This window comes from Centroberyx gerrardi, chromosome 19 (genome assembly GCF_048128805.1).
Source record: "Centroberyx gerrardi isolate f3 chromosome 19, fCenGer3.hap1.cur.20231027, whole genome shotgun sequence".
NCBI lineage: Eukaryota > Metazoa > Chordata > Actinopteri > Beryciformes > Berycidae > Centroberyx > Centroberyx gerrardi.
In genome coordinates this window covers 14,095,668-14,109,236 of record NC_136015.1, presented here as the reverse complement: position 1 = coordinate 14,109,236, position 13,569 = coordinate 14,095,668, and the positions used below count along the sequence as shown (strand labels likewise).

At 43.8% G+C, this 13,569-nt stretch overlaps 1 protein-coding gene across 3 annotated transcripts in view; it reads right to left on the bottom strand.

Moving 5' to 3' along the window:
* The window catches only part of atxn1a (ataxin 1a), a 96,533-nt gene that overhangs the window by 10,591 nt on the left and 72,373 nt on the right, over positions 1-13,569 (bottom strand). The window contains exon 1 of one of the 3 annotated variants that reach the window (XM_071901573.2): positions 5,791-5,867. The exons of the other annotated variants lie outside the window; for them this stretch is intronic. The gene's annotated coding sequence lies outside the window, so the exon portion shown is untranslated. Of the gene's footprint in view, positions 1-5,790; positions 5,868-13,569 lie in introns of those variants that run through there. 3 annotated transcript variants of the gene reach the window in all.

Genomic DNA, 13,569 nt, shown 5'->3' with positions numbered 1-13,569 from the left:
CAGGTTACATTGTGAAGCATTTCTAAAATTAAAAAGTCCAAACACCGTCAGGAACACACTGGTGGAGTCAAAAGGCTGAAATTCTACTGTACTTGATATCATGACTCTTGACCTGGTATTATTTAGAAGGGAGAACAGAAGCAATAACATTCTCTCACATTCTTTCGCACCCACGCTTGTTTTGCTGGTTGGTTACACCCCATCAGTGTATATATTCAATGCTGACATGTCCTGGCATTACTATTAACACTATTCTGTTACTTCAAGACAGGTTTGGCGAGGAGCACTGCAGATTGCTGACACCTAAAAAGATGTGTGTTCATTTATTTGAATGGAATATAATTTGGGTTAAGGGCATTTACCGTTTGGTCTCCTTTCCTTGCTATAACTTCATCAAGCAGTCATAGCAAGCTTATCTTCATAATCGAAGCATCTTGGCATAAAAGCGGCAGCCTCCTTGTGTGACGTTACCCATCCAAGCATCCTAACTTCCACATCCATTCATGTGCGTTTGGAAGCAGTGGGAAACCCTGGCTGTGTGTTGCACTGTGGTTTGAGCATGGGAGGACAGGACGATATGAAAGCAGGTGGCAGCCATATTTATGCATTTATTTATGCACCTGGTCTGGTAACATCACACTTTGTCAGACTGTAAGTGTTACTAACTCTGTTAACATTAGAACCAATAACACTGCTTTTTGTATTGGTGATGACTGAGGCTAACCTGTCTGTCTGTAGCCGCCAAGCCACAAAAGATTTAATCTGTCAGCCAGAAGGACTGGGTCAACACCTCCCAGGCTTCCTATGGCTTGTTTGCTAGTGCCTGCAGAGTGATATCAATTGCACCCGTGTGTGTGTGTGTGTGTGTGTGTGTGTGTGTGTATACTTCTGGAGGGCGAGAGACATCTTGCATCTCAAACAGATTCCTGTGATTTAAGAGGTGTCGCAGTGCTACTATAACACAACCGCAGGGACAGTCGTGGGAGTACACACACATGCAAATGTACACGCACACACATAAACACACACACACACAAACACAGAGGGTTTAGTCTTCGTTTTATGGTAGTGAGCACATACACACACATGCACGCACGTGTTCAATCAAGCCAACATGACTCGGAGGTGTACTGAGAGCCGCTGTTGATCCGTGAGCTTTTAACACTGAGATGCACTCTTCTCCGTCTCTCCCTCCCTTTCTCCTCTCCTTTATTCTGCCTCCTCTCCTGCCTCAGCCTGCCCACCTATCCCACTTTATAACTCTCCTCCCTTCTCAATTATCATTCTTCCATCTAATGGTTTTATGCTATGTTCTTTATCTTCTGTCTCTCTATGTCCTCTCTCCTTCTCTCACACCTTCCTTTCCACATTAACCCTCTCCCTGTGTCTCTATATATCTCGACCACGCGCCATTCCCTTTTTTCCTTTGTCGGTCATAAAATACAATAAGCATAGACAGAAAAAAAACAAGCAACACTATTCTAGTCGTGTAACATTTTAAGTATCGTACAAGCTCTCAACAGAATTAAAACTTTGACATAAGAGGAATGTTGTGTCTCTGAAAGCTCCCACATCAAAGCTATTTCGTATCGCCCGTCATATCAAACACTGTCAGTGTGTGTACATCCAAGCCGCAGATCTGTTCATGCTGCCATCTATGAACACTTTTATCTTCAGAGCTAGGAATGCCTTCTGTGACGGCTCGCAGTGGCATGTGAAAAAGGCTTCAGAGAAACCCAGTGTAATTATTGTATGCACTGTATAATGTGATATACTGCACTTTATATGCATATGTGTAATAAGCGGGCTCTGATACTGCAAATGCAGGACAGCTTATGCTTGAGGTCGGTGTGTGTGTGTGTGTGTGTGTGTGTTAAAAAGTGATAATGTTCTACCAAAGTGAAATATCACATTAAATCTGTGATTGGAATGGAAGGGGTGTAAACTACTGGTATGAGATAAGGCATGAAAATGGTACTTCATGTTGCATGACCGCTGGATACACACTGGAAGAGAGAGAACTAATATGCAAACACAGGCTGAGGCGCGCGCACACACACACACACACACACACACACATACACACACACACACACACACAATAGTGGTATTCCTGGGGAAAGCCTAATCTTTCACGCTTGGGTCCTTTCTCCCCCACTTTATCCGGCAGGATTAGAGAGAGAAAAAGAGAGAGAGAAAGAGAGAGAGAGCGACAGAGAGAAAGAGAGAGAGAGAGAGAGAAAAAGAGAGAGAGAGAGAGAGAGAGAGAGAGAGAGAGAGAGAGAACAACAGAAAACAACTGTACTGACAGTGGGAAAGAAGGAGAAGGAGGAGTGAAAGTAGAGAAGGGGTTGGACAATGTCCTCTCCTCATTAATCCCTCTCGCTTGGAGCAGGGAAGCTTTGGTATTTCACAGTTGTTTTGAACAAAACAAGAGTAGAACCGCACCAACACATAAGGCAGGGTGAGATCAGGGGGGATCGATAGAGGGATTGAGGGAGGGATCAGGAGAGGGAGAGAGGGAGGAAGGAGGAAGAAAGGGGCAGTAGAGGTATGAGAGAGAGGGAGGGCAAGTGAGGCAGGGGTGAAAAGGAAAGAGGGAGAGAGGGACAGACAGAGAGAGAGAGAGAGAGAGAGAGCAGGCTCAACTGACCTACATTGCAGAAAGAGAGAGTATTGCTTCACTGAAACTGACACGCAAACACACATTCACTGAAAAGCTATGTCACCTGAATCTTGCTGAGTGTGCAATGTGCATGTGTGTGTGTACGTGTGTGTGTACGTGTGTGTGTGTGTATATCAGATGACCTGTAACCCAAGCCGTCTGTCCTCCATGAGCTTTGGTCTCACACACACATACACGTACGCACACACACAAACACAATGATTCACCTTCCCCATGTCTGTGTGTCAGAGACACTAGTGACACGGTGTGTGTGTGTGTGTGTGTGTGTGTGTGTGTGTGTGTGTGTGTGTGTATGTGTATATTCCATGAACTGAACCATTCACTCATGCACTATACTATTGTCCTTCTACGGTCAAAACAGGAGAGGTGTGTATATGCTCTCTCTCTCTCTCTCTCTCTCTCTCTCTCTCTCTCTCTCTCTCTCACACACACACACACACACAGACACACACACACACACACACACACACACGTCCAGTATACAAGTGAGCCCTATGTGTACAGTACCAGGAAACATATGGATCTCACCATTGATTAAAGCTCATATTGTACGATGGTTTAGTGGTAAAATACCCTGCAGGCAGGCAGACTTACACATCTATTCTGTGAACTAGAGTTGGATACAATTAGAGACAGTTCACATATATTATGCATCAAGGTTACATGTACAATAATCTATAATTTACAGAATTAAACACACTAAAACATGCTGTCTAATTTATGGATTTCATTTATACAACGATCTATAATTCACAAAACTGCCATGTATAATTAAGCAATAACATACGAGAGGGAGTGCTATATTGTGGTTATTGTCACCTGTGTGCTGTGGCCACCAGTAACTACAATATAGCACCATCAAAGTTGCAAAGTATCAAAGTTTTAAAAGATACAAGCTTTGGATTTTAATTTAATCATTTTGCTTTGGCCCTGCTCCAACAAAAAATGCAATGTCGCTATAAGCAATTGACATTCTTGCTCGCTTCATTCCACTGAATGGAGTGAATATATTAAATGTAAAAAAGGCTGAGGGACACTGTATGAGTTATAAGCCTCTCATCCAATCACAATGCGTGGGTTGGAAACAAATGCTGTATAATGCTCTGTCACTTACAGAAGTGACATATATGAGCTACATTTACAAGATTTACCTGTACAAGAGGATTTATATGCTTAGTAACGGGTTAAAACATTAGAACATTTGGTGCTAACTTGATACTTTAATTTTCATTTAAATGCAAAAAACCTAGTTTTATTCTCACTCTTGTCATAGCCAATTGCTATTAAAGCTGTTGCATTCAGCTTTACTTGTGACTGGCGAAGCAACAGCATGCTGTACATTTATATGCATGGCTGTTAGCTCCATGACACACACACAAGCCACTTGAATCCCACTGAAAGCAACAAACTTCCACTTCAGTTTGCATTTCAACTCAGAATGATGAGAGAACCAGTGCGATGTGATATGGAAAGAATGAGCCTTGCAATAATACTTAATACTAATACTCAAAATAGATGATACCGAGCCCTGTCTTTATGTCTTATTAAGTCAGAGTGATTTCAGTAATGACAATATCTGTGTGTCATTGAAATGGCTGCTAGTCACAGTGAGTGAAACACCATGCAAACCACACAGGATGGCAGGTTGTGTGTGTGTGTGTCTTGTGTTTCTTGTATGTGTTTGTGTCCCATGTTTGAATATTTGTATATGAAGGGTTTCATTCCAAAATAGTATATATCCATTTTGGAAAACAACTGTTAGCTTATGTTCATTGCCCCATATTTGCAAAATACAACTGATTATAATCTAATATGTCACTATTTTGTTTGCAAATGCCTACAGATTAACAACTGCAATAATGTAAAAAAAGAAATTGGTGTGTGTGCAGGTTGTGTATGTCGCATTTGTGTCTGTGTTTGAATGTGTGGGAGTGCGTGTGTGCCCAGTCATAATCATAATCATGATCAAAGGGATAAGTCCAACGTGATGTGTTATCTCACTGCTAAATATAGTTCAACTGGCAAGTACAGTGCTGTTGCAGGCTTATACTTCTCTGTCTCACTTCCTCTACCTCTCTCTCCATTCTTTCTCTCTGTCTATGTCATGGTTTTTGACTATATCTGTTGACCAATCTGGCTGTTTGTCTATCTGTGTGTGTGTGTGTGTGCGTGTGTGTGTGTGTGTTAAAGGGACCCCTGCCAGACTGGGAACCCTGACAAGGCTGCCACTTTATTCACTGTCACCCTCTGCTCCTGATTACACACAAACACAAACACACACACATACACACACACACACACACACACACACACATACACGCACACACACACACCAAGTACTGTCGGATAGTGAGAAAGAAGTGGGGGATCTGCCACTGACAGATGGAGATAGAGAGGGAGAGTAGCAAGGAAAGAGGAGAGGGAGGGGTGACTGAGGAAAAAAAGGAAGGGAGAGAGACACACACACACAAACACAGAAAGCAAGACAGAGATGGGGAGTAAAAAATGTGTGTGAGAGAGAGAGAGAGAGAGAGAGAGAGAGAAGCAGAGTGACAGAAAGAGAGAGACATTACGCAGAGTCTCTTTCAGAAAACAAACACTTAGGCAGCGTTGCATGACTTGCACTTTCTCACCCCCCCAACAACCCCGGGGTTGGAAAGGGGGGGTGGCAGACAGAGAGACAGAGGGAGAGATAGGGAAAGGCAGGCAGACAGAGAGAGAGAGAGTGAGAGACTGAGAAACAAAGGAGCAAAAGGGGAAAGAGAGGAATGGGAGAAATGTGAGAGAACACAGAACGAGGTGAAAGTGAGAAAGAGAGACGGGGAAGAGAAGAGGAGAAGAGAAGGGAAGAGAAGGGAAGAGAAGAGAAGAGAAGAGAAGAGAAGAGAAGAGAAGAGAAGAGAAGGGGGGAACACGTCAACACGACGGGCGAATGGGAGAGACAAGCGCCGATGATTGTAGGAAAAACTAGGGCAGACGCAGTACGCGCTTACAAACGACATACTGTGATACAACTAGACAAGCGTTCGGGACACACACACACACACACACACACACACACACTTCATTCAGAGCGAGCGCAAAACTGTGTGAAGTGTACTTACCAGGGTAGCAGGAGTAGCCCACTTCTGCAGCATGCTCTCTCTCCCTCTCTCTCTCTCATTCCTTCCCTCGCTTGCTCCTCTCCTCTCTTGCTCTGCTCTGCCGTGTCCCTTGCAAAGCACCCTGAGTCTCTCTCTCTCTCTCCCCCTCTCTCTCTCTCCCTCTCTCTCTCCCCCTCAAGTGGAAAATCCCAAACAGATTCAGTGTAGTTGTGCTATGAACTGCTCTCGGCCTGTCTCAACCTCCCCCCCACACACACACACGCGCACACACACACACATACACCACAGACACACACACACACTCACAGCACACACACACTGCCCGGGCCAACAGCCCTCTCTTAAATCTTGACAGCGAGGCAGGAAGCTCCCTCACCACCGCTGACACACAGCACACAGACAGACAAACACACACACACACACAAAATTGGTAGCACACACTCGCACACGCCCACAGGGAGGGAGTCCCGCATGCAGAGCTCCAACGTGTGTTATGCAAGGGGCTGAATGCGAGCCAGAGCTCTCACACTCGCTGCCCCACACACACACACACACACACACACACACACACACACACTCACACACACATAGGGCCCCTCCCACGGTTCGCTCGGCCAACTTCATCAGGTATTCATTCAAAAAACACACACACGCCAGCTGGCTGCACGCCCAGAGACCGCTTACAAGGAGAGAAAGAGAGAGAGAGAGAGAGAGAGAGAGAGACAGAGAGAGAGAGAGAGAGAGAGACAGAGAAAGAGAGAGAGAGAGAGAGAGAGAGAGAGAAAGAGAGAGACAGAGAGAGAGAGAGAGTGGGTGGGAGGGTGTTACAGTGAGAAGGGCAGAGAGAGGGAATATAGGAGAGATAAAGAGAGAGGGAGGGAGGGGGAGGGACAGAGAGAGCCGTAGAGATTAGAAAGAGAGAGAGAGATAGAGAGTATGGGAAAGAGAAGACACTGAAAAAGAGTGACACGTAAAACTCTCACATAAACACGCAGACACACATGCATAAACACATACGCACATGCACATAAGCATACATACACATACGGTGAATACACACATACACATAGACACACGCACACATATGTACACACACGCAGACACTCACAAACAGTCGCAGCTAAAAGGTTGCACTGAAACGTTAGTGGTGAGAATACAGCACAGTGGCATCAGTCAGGCTGTACACACACACACAAGCAATGCTAGAACCAATATCGGTTTTGCCACATTGCAGATAGGAGTCCTGCTCTGAGTGGGTGAAGCTGCACCCGCTCCTTCTGACCACTAGATGTCATGACTGATTATCTCACCGAGACCGTACTGCCGTCTACCTCCGTTAGTTAGCTGACCTAGTTAAAAGACCATTTGGAAATAAATATAGATGAAATGTGCTCCTCAATGCTCGGAGATGAAGCACGCACAGGGAAGTAGCGAGCGCTCGCTCACAAGACGTTTACACACACACACACACACACACACACGCATCGGAGAGAAAGAATCGTAATGGTTCCCCCTAGACTTGGTGGGTCTAAACATGCACTAAAAAGACATCCTGTTTGTGTTGGTTGGTCTTCCTGTCAGCTTGCTATCAATCCAATGTTCAGCTTGGGTTATTCATGGACTATTTAACTACTGCAGGGAGGCAACATTTTAAAGTTTCAACGTGGTACAGAGTAGTAAAAGGGCATACAAAGTGTAACCATGAAGGCCTGGATGGGTATATGAGCATTGTAAAGTGGTAATGTGCAAGTTCCTTGTGTTTTTTTTTTTCATTTTGGACAGTATCTTTGGTAATAAACTGTCATAGCTGTGGTGTTTTTGCACTGAGATTACTTGGCAATCAGTGTGGCCAGTACTGTGATGTCTTTTTGCTTGGATTTTCTGTTGACAAAGTTTTAGTTACTGTAGGTGGCGCTCTTTTCTTGGTCTGTTCAGCCATGGTGGCTGTCGCTGCTCATGCTCACTATTCAGTTCTTCTACTTATTCCAAACAAACTGCTGTTTCTGTTGCCATAAACATAAAATGCATCACTTCCCTGGGAAAGACCTACCCGACACCGGGTGTTTAGAACAGCAGTATAGATGGTATATGTTGAATTACTACTGTGTTATATCAATCAGCAAGAGAGAGTAGCAAAACAGACATTTATTTATATGGAAATGTTGTGGAATATTACTTTATATCGGAGAGACTGGGGGAGTGGGAGAGAGAGAGAGAGAGAGAGAGAGAGACAAGGACAGAGATAAAGAGAAAGAGGCAGATAGAGAGCGTGACTCAGGAAAACACACAAGAAGAACAAGACGCAGACAGACAGCCAAACAAACAGAGACAGAGAGACAGACAGACTAAGTATGTTTGTTTCCCGGTCCAGTTGGTTTTGTCAGGTGACCTCAAGTGCACAGCAACACTCGTCTGTTGCCTTGGTAGCTAATTGGAACCTCTCGGCATTTAATCATAATTCATTTGTGTGGGTTTGTTTACAATGTGCAGTCAAGTGAAAGCGCTGAAAGAGAGAGGGAGAGAGAGAGAGAGTCGGGGTGGAGAACAAGCACAGCGAGATGAGAAAAAAGAGAATTAGTTATGAGAGATTTTAACTATTTGAGTGGTGATTTTCATTCTCTCTCTCTGCATGGTCACAAGTGAACGCCCTTTCATCATTTCTGAAAACACACCAAGCTCTGCTCTCCACCTCCAACCCCCACACTCTCTAGACCCTCATAAATAGACATTTTTGCCCCAGACCCATTGTTGAAACCAGAGTCCACAGTCAGATTTTCCCACTGACTGACCAATTTGACTGAGAAACCTGTTTTGGTTGGATGTTAACAGCAACTTTGAATGCATAAAATATTACAACCAAATGAAACATTTTTGAGGTTGAGTTTCACCCTCTTATGCAAAATCCATGTTCCATTTATCGCTGAGCTTATTAACCTGTCACTGCCTCATAATCTACATCTCCCCTTCATGACTGGCGGATTTGATATTCGATAAGTGAAATCAGTAAAGGGTCTCAGATTGTAACGGGACTCAACCGGTTATTGTATTTCATGGGAGGAGCAGGTGGTCCTAATATTTTCTACACTTGTTGTAGTTAGACCTGGACATGGGAAAGTGGTATAGGATTTTGAAAGCACATATCCTAACTGCATTCTATGTTTGATAAAATTATGTTTTAGCTTGTTGGAACGTTTCCACTTTTTAGTACACGTTAACCATATCGTGTAATATTCTCTCTTTAGGGTCATACTTTTCACTTGGCTGTTTGTCAGTATTGGGAGTTAAGGAAATAATGTCTGGATGCTGGTGGTGACAGCTGATCATAACATGTGCTGCATAATGTTCTACCAAAGTTTACATGCAGAGAAAAGATAAACAATGAAGGAATAGGCCATGGATTCTATCATATACCAACTGACTCATAACCTCAAAAGTACTGCAAGTCAATAATCACAATATAAGAATCAATGAAATGTTGAGCGCACTGAAATTTTTCATTGCAAATGCTGCACTGCTGACTGGGGACATGAAGGCTCTCTCTCTCTCCCTCTCTCTCTCCCTCTGTCTCTCTCTCATTTCTCTTCTTTTCCATGTGTCTTCTCTGCAGAGCGGAGAGCAGTCTCAGTCACAGGCGAACTGATGAAAAGCTTCTATATATATATATATATATACACCCATATACATATCAGAGAGCTCTGCGCTCTCACAGACACACACACACACACATACTGACTTTCTCTCTCTCACACACACACACACACATACTGACTCTCACACACATTCTCAATCGCCCACGCAAACTTCACACACGCTGCGGTTATGACAACGGCAACCCCCACCCTCCTCCGCTCTCTTTTCCCATTTTCTCTGTCTGCGAAAGTCTCAGCTCCTTTGTATATCCGTGTCTTTCCATCTGTCTCTGTGTGTGTGTGTATGTGTGTGTGTATGTGTGAGTCTGTGAGCGTGTGAGACAGACGGCTCGGAGCTGCTGAATGTTCAGATATCACACGCAGAACACACACATAAGCACACACACAAACAGTCACTGCGACGCTGACTTTATCAAGGCTTAGGCACACCATCATTACAACATCTTACCATACCGGCATATTATTCATAATCTAGCATCCATAATCTTTCGTAACCATTACATCATTTTAACAATGCCCTCTGAATCTTGGGCCATGTATACATTCTACAAATCTGTCTTTTTCTCTCTTTATGTGCCCCTCCCTGTCTCTCTTTCTTCTCATTGAATTCCACTTCTCTCTCTCTCTCTCTCTCTCTCTCTCTCTCTCTCTCTCTCTCTCTCTCTCTCTCTCTCTCTCTCTCACTCTCTCTCTCTCTCTCTCTCCTGGTCACGAACCCTCTGCCAGGCTGTGTAACTTGCTGGCAGTGTAGTGTGCTACTCCAGCCCAAGCCGCATCCCATTCACAAACCTACTAATCCACACACACTATTAGATCCCTGCTACACACACACACACACACACACACACATACATAAAGAAGTGTATGTGTGTGTAGGATTAGGGAGGGAGTGGAATGGATGGGCAAATCACTGCTAAGCCCCTCTATTGCTGTATAATCCTACTGAGTACACACACACACACACACACACACACACACACGTATGCACAAATACGCAAACACGCACATGCACACACAAACACAAACTCTGATGCTCTCTCTTTCTCTCTCACTCACTTTCACACACATACAAAGCACACATACACACACACACACACACACACACTCGCGCAAACAAAAACCCACCGTCACAAACGTTCAGATGTACAAATATGCAGGCAAATGTCCAACACACTCATTCAAGGACAAATGCAGACACAAACACCCAAATATCATTTCAAAGACAATATATAATCCTCCTCAGTCGCTTCACAAAAGGGAGAGAGAGAGAAAGAGAGGAGGGAGGCGGCAGACAGAGAGAGAGAAAGAAAGAGAAAGAGAAAACATTCAATTTTTTATAATGGAGCCCTTTGAAGAATTGGAATGAGATACAGAATGAGAGACAGAGAGGAAGAGGGGGAAAAAAATGGAAGAGACAGGAAAAAGTTACTCACACACACACACACACACACACACACACACACACACACACACACACACATCCATTCATCCATTACACCAGCCATTCATCCAAACCGACCAACCAACCATCAAGCCTCCCTTCTTTCCACATGAGACACTAATAGGAATTAAAGAATATCACTGAATATAAAAATTCCCATATATTCACATGCAAATTTTTTATAATGAACTAGGACAGCTCAATTAGCATTTGCGCACATGAAAAATTGTCTCCCCATGTTTTTATAGGGCCAGGACTGTGATATTAAACCAAAGTGCAGCAAGCAGCTCCTCCACTGAAAGGGAATGAGAGGCCGACTTTGTTGACTCAAGGAATGTTCATCTGGCCTTTTACTTTTTTTTTAAAGGAGAGTACTTAAGTCCATGACAAAATTATTATGACACAAACTGGATCCTACTTATTTTGGAGATATTTCCATGATGAAATTCAGATAATGATGTTTTTCCAACATGGATAAACAGCGTTTTGGACATTAGCTCTTCAAATGTGCCCTTATTACATAAACAAAAAACAAACAAAATACATAAACTATATATCGGATGTAATACTGTTGCTGCTATGAGGTTCAGCTGTTATGATGTTTTCAAATACTGATTATCTACTTTATAGTGCAACATAAAATAATGCATAAAGTCCCCCGGTGAAGACATATTATTGTTCCTTAAAATAGGTTTCCTACATTTTCTGACACATTTCTTGGATATTCGCACACAAACATACATAATATGCTTGTGTTGCCAATTCAAAGCAAATCCTTTTTATTGCTTATCACACCTCAGTCTTTGTGCGCCCATTACTTCTTCCATGTGGGTGGGACGCGGTGAGGAACGCACGCAGCTAATCTGATTGGGCTGATGTCAGTGTGATAATGCTCCGGCGAGGTTAGGCTGAGGGCAGGCTGACAGGTGTGGGACGTGTGACTCCGAGGGCCGCGGGGAACGCGCTGCTAAATGGAACGCCACGCTGAGTAAAATGGGACGAACGGCAAGAGACACACACTCGCGCGCTAATGCTGCTTGCCTGCGAGCACACACACACACACACAAACAAACACACCTTTTCTTGTTTTTTCTCATATGTGCGCGACAGAAAAACAACATAAACACACTCGTCCCTCACGGTGCCCGCGTGTGTCCCCGTGTCGGACAGAATAGCAGACTGCTGGGCTTTGTGTGCGTTGAAGGTGAAGTCTCCAGCTGTAATGGGCACAGGCAGGCAGACAGGAACTAATTGGCATGAATGGGCATGGTGCATTGTGCGGATGGAGGAGAGGTGGGCGATTGCTCAGCATGTGGCCTTGTCTGGGACTACTGTGTTCCACCTCTTCAAAGGCACACGGACAAAGAAGGCAGACGGCCGGCAGCGCTACACACACACACACACACAGACACACACATTCATCAAAGCCCGCCGGTATACACTAACACACTCCCTACACCCATACAGACTGAACAGGGCACACACACTGCCGTACACAATACAGCCATCATCCAAACAGACAAATTCCACAGCCAATCACACACACACACACACAAACAAACACACACACACACACTCCACAGGTGTCCGCATGCTGCCCAGCGGTGTGTCTAGTTCTGAGACCAGCGCTGCGTGCGGAACACAACAATGGCCTCTGATAAAATACACCCCCCCCCCCACACACACACACACGTCCTTTCCCTCTATATAATCAAATGTATATTATCATGTTGAATAGCTGCACTGATTGCTGTCTGGCTCCCAGGAAGGAAAACGGTTCCAGTCAATTGGGCAATTTCTGCAGAGTGAAGAACATGTCGTGCGCTCTATTACCAGAAGGATATTGAGCTGCGTTGTAACAAGTCAACAATGATAAACTGGAACTATCTCAGCAAGATAAGACAACATCTTTACATGGCCTCATGAGTTTCTTGCTTTATGAAAAATTGTATTTTTTTGAGAGAGTTCAATTCCAAAATGAATGATCAATTTGACTGATAGCAAAAAATATAATTTTGGTACTTTTTAAAGGATAGAAGATAGTTTAACCATTGGTTTTCCAATGTTTTGGAGATAGGGAATGATGACTTATGTGACTTAAGGTACTTTTTTTTTTTAAAAAAATTCAAAATGGACACACAGCGTTTTGGAATGTAACTCTTCACTAAGACGTGGAGCATTTACACCAGGAGTAAACTGTGTATACTTCTAAAGACTCCCGCAGGGACAAAGACCCACACAGACACACACAGACACATACACATACGCACATACACACACACACACACACAGACACACACAGAGACACACACACACAGTCAGGATAATTTACAAATGAGTCTGACGTGGTTGACCGTGCATGCACACACAAAAAAGAAAAAGGTGGGTAATAAATATGCACACACACATACACGCACACACACATGTACTGTATACAGATACAGATACACACACAGAGTAACATCTCACTCTAAATCTTCTTTGACAAAGTATCCTGGTATTCCATGCCTGGACTACCAATGAAGTTGTACTTCAGGGAGTGAGATTATATTCAAACCAAGTAGAACCTCAGCAACAGCATAACAACATTTTGATCCACACTTGTCACAATTCAATATAAGTGCAATATTCTGTTAAAAAAAAAAGCAAAATAGCCATATTGTGCAGCACATTGTGCAGCCTTAGTGT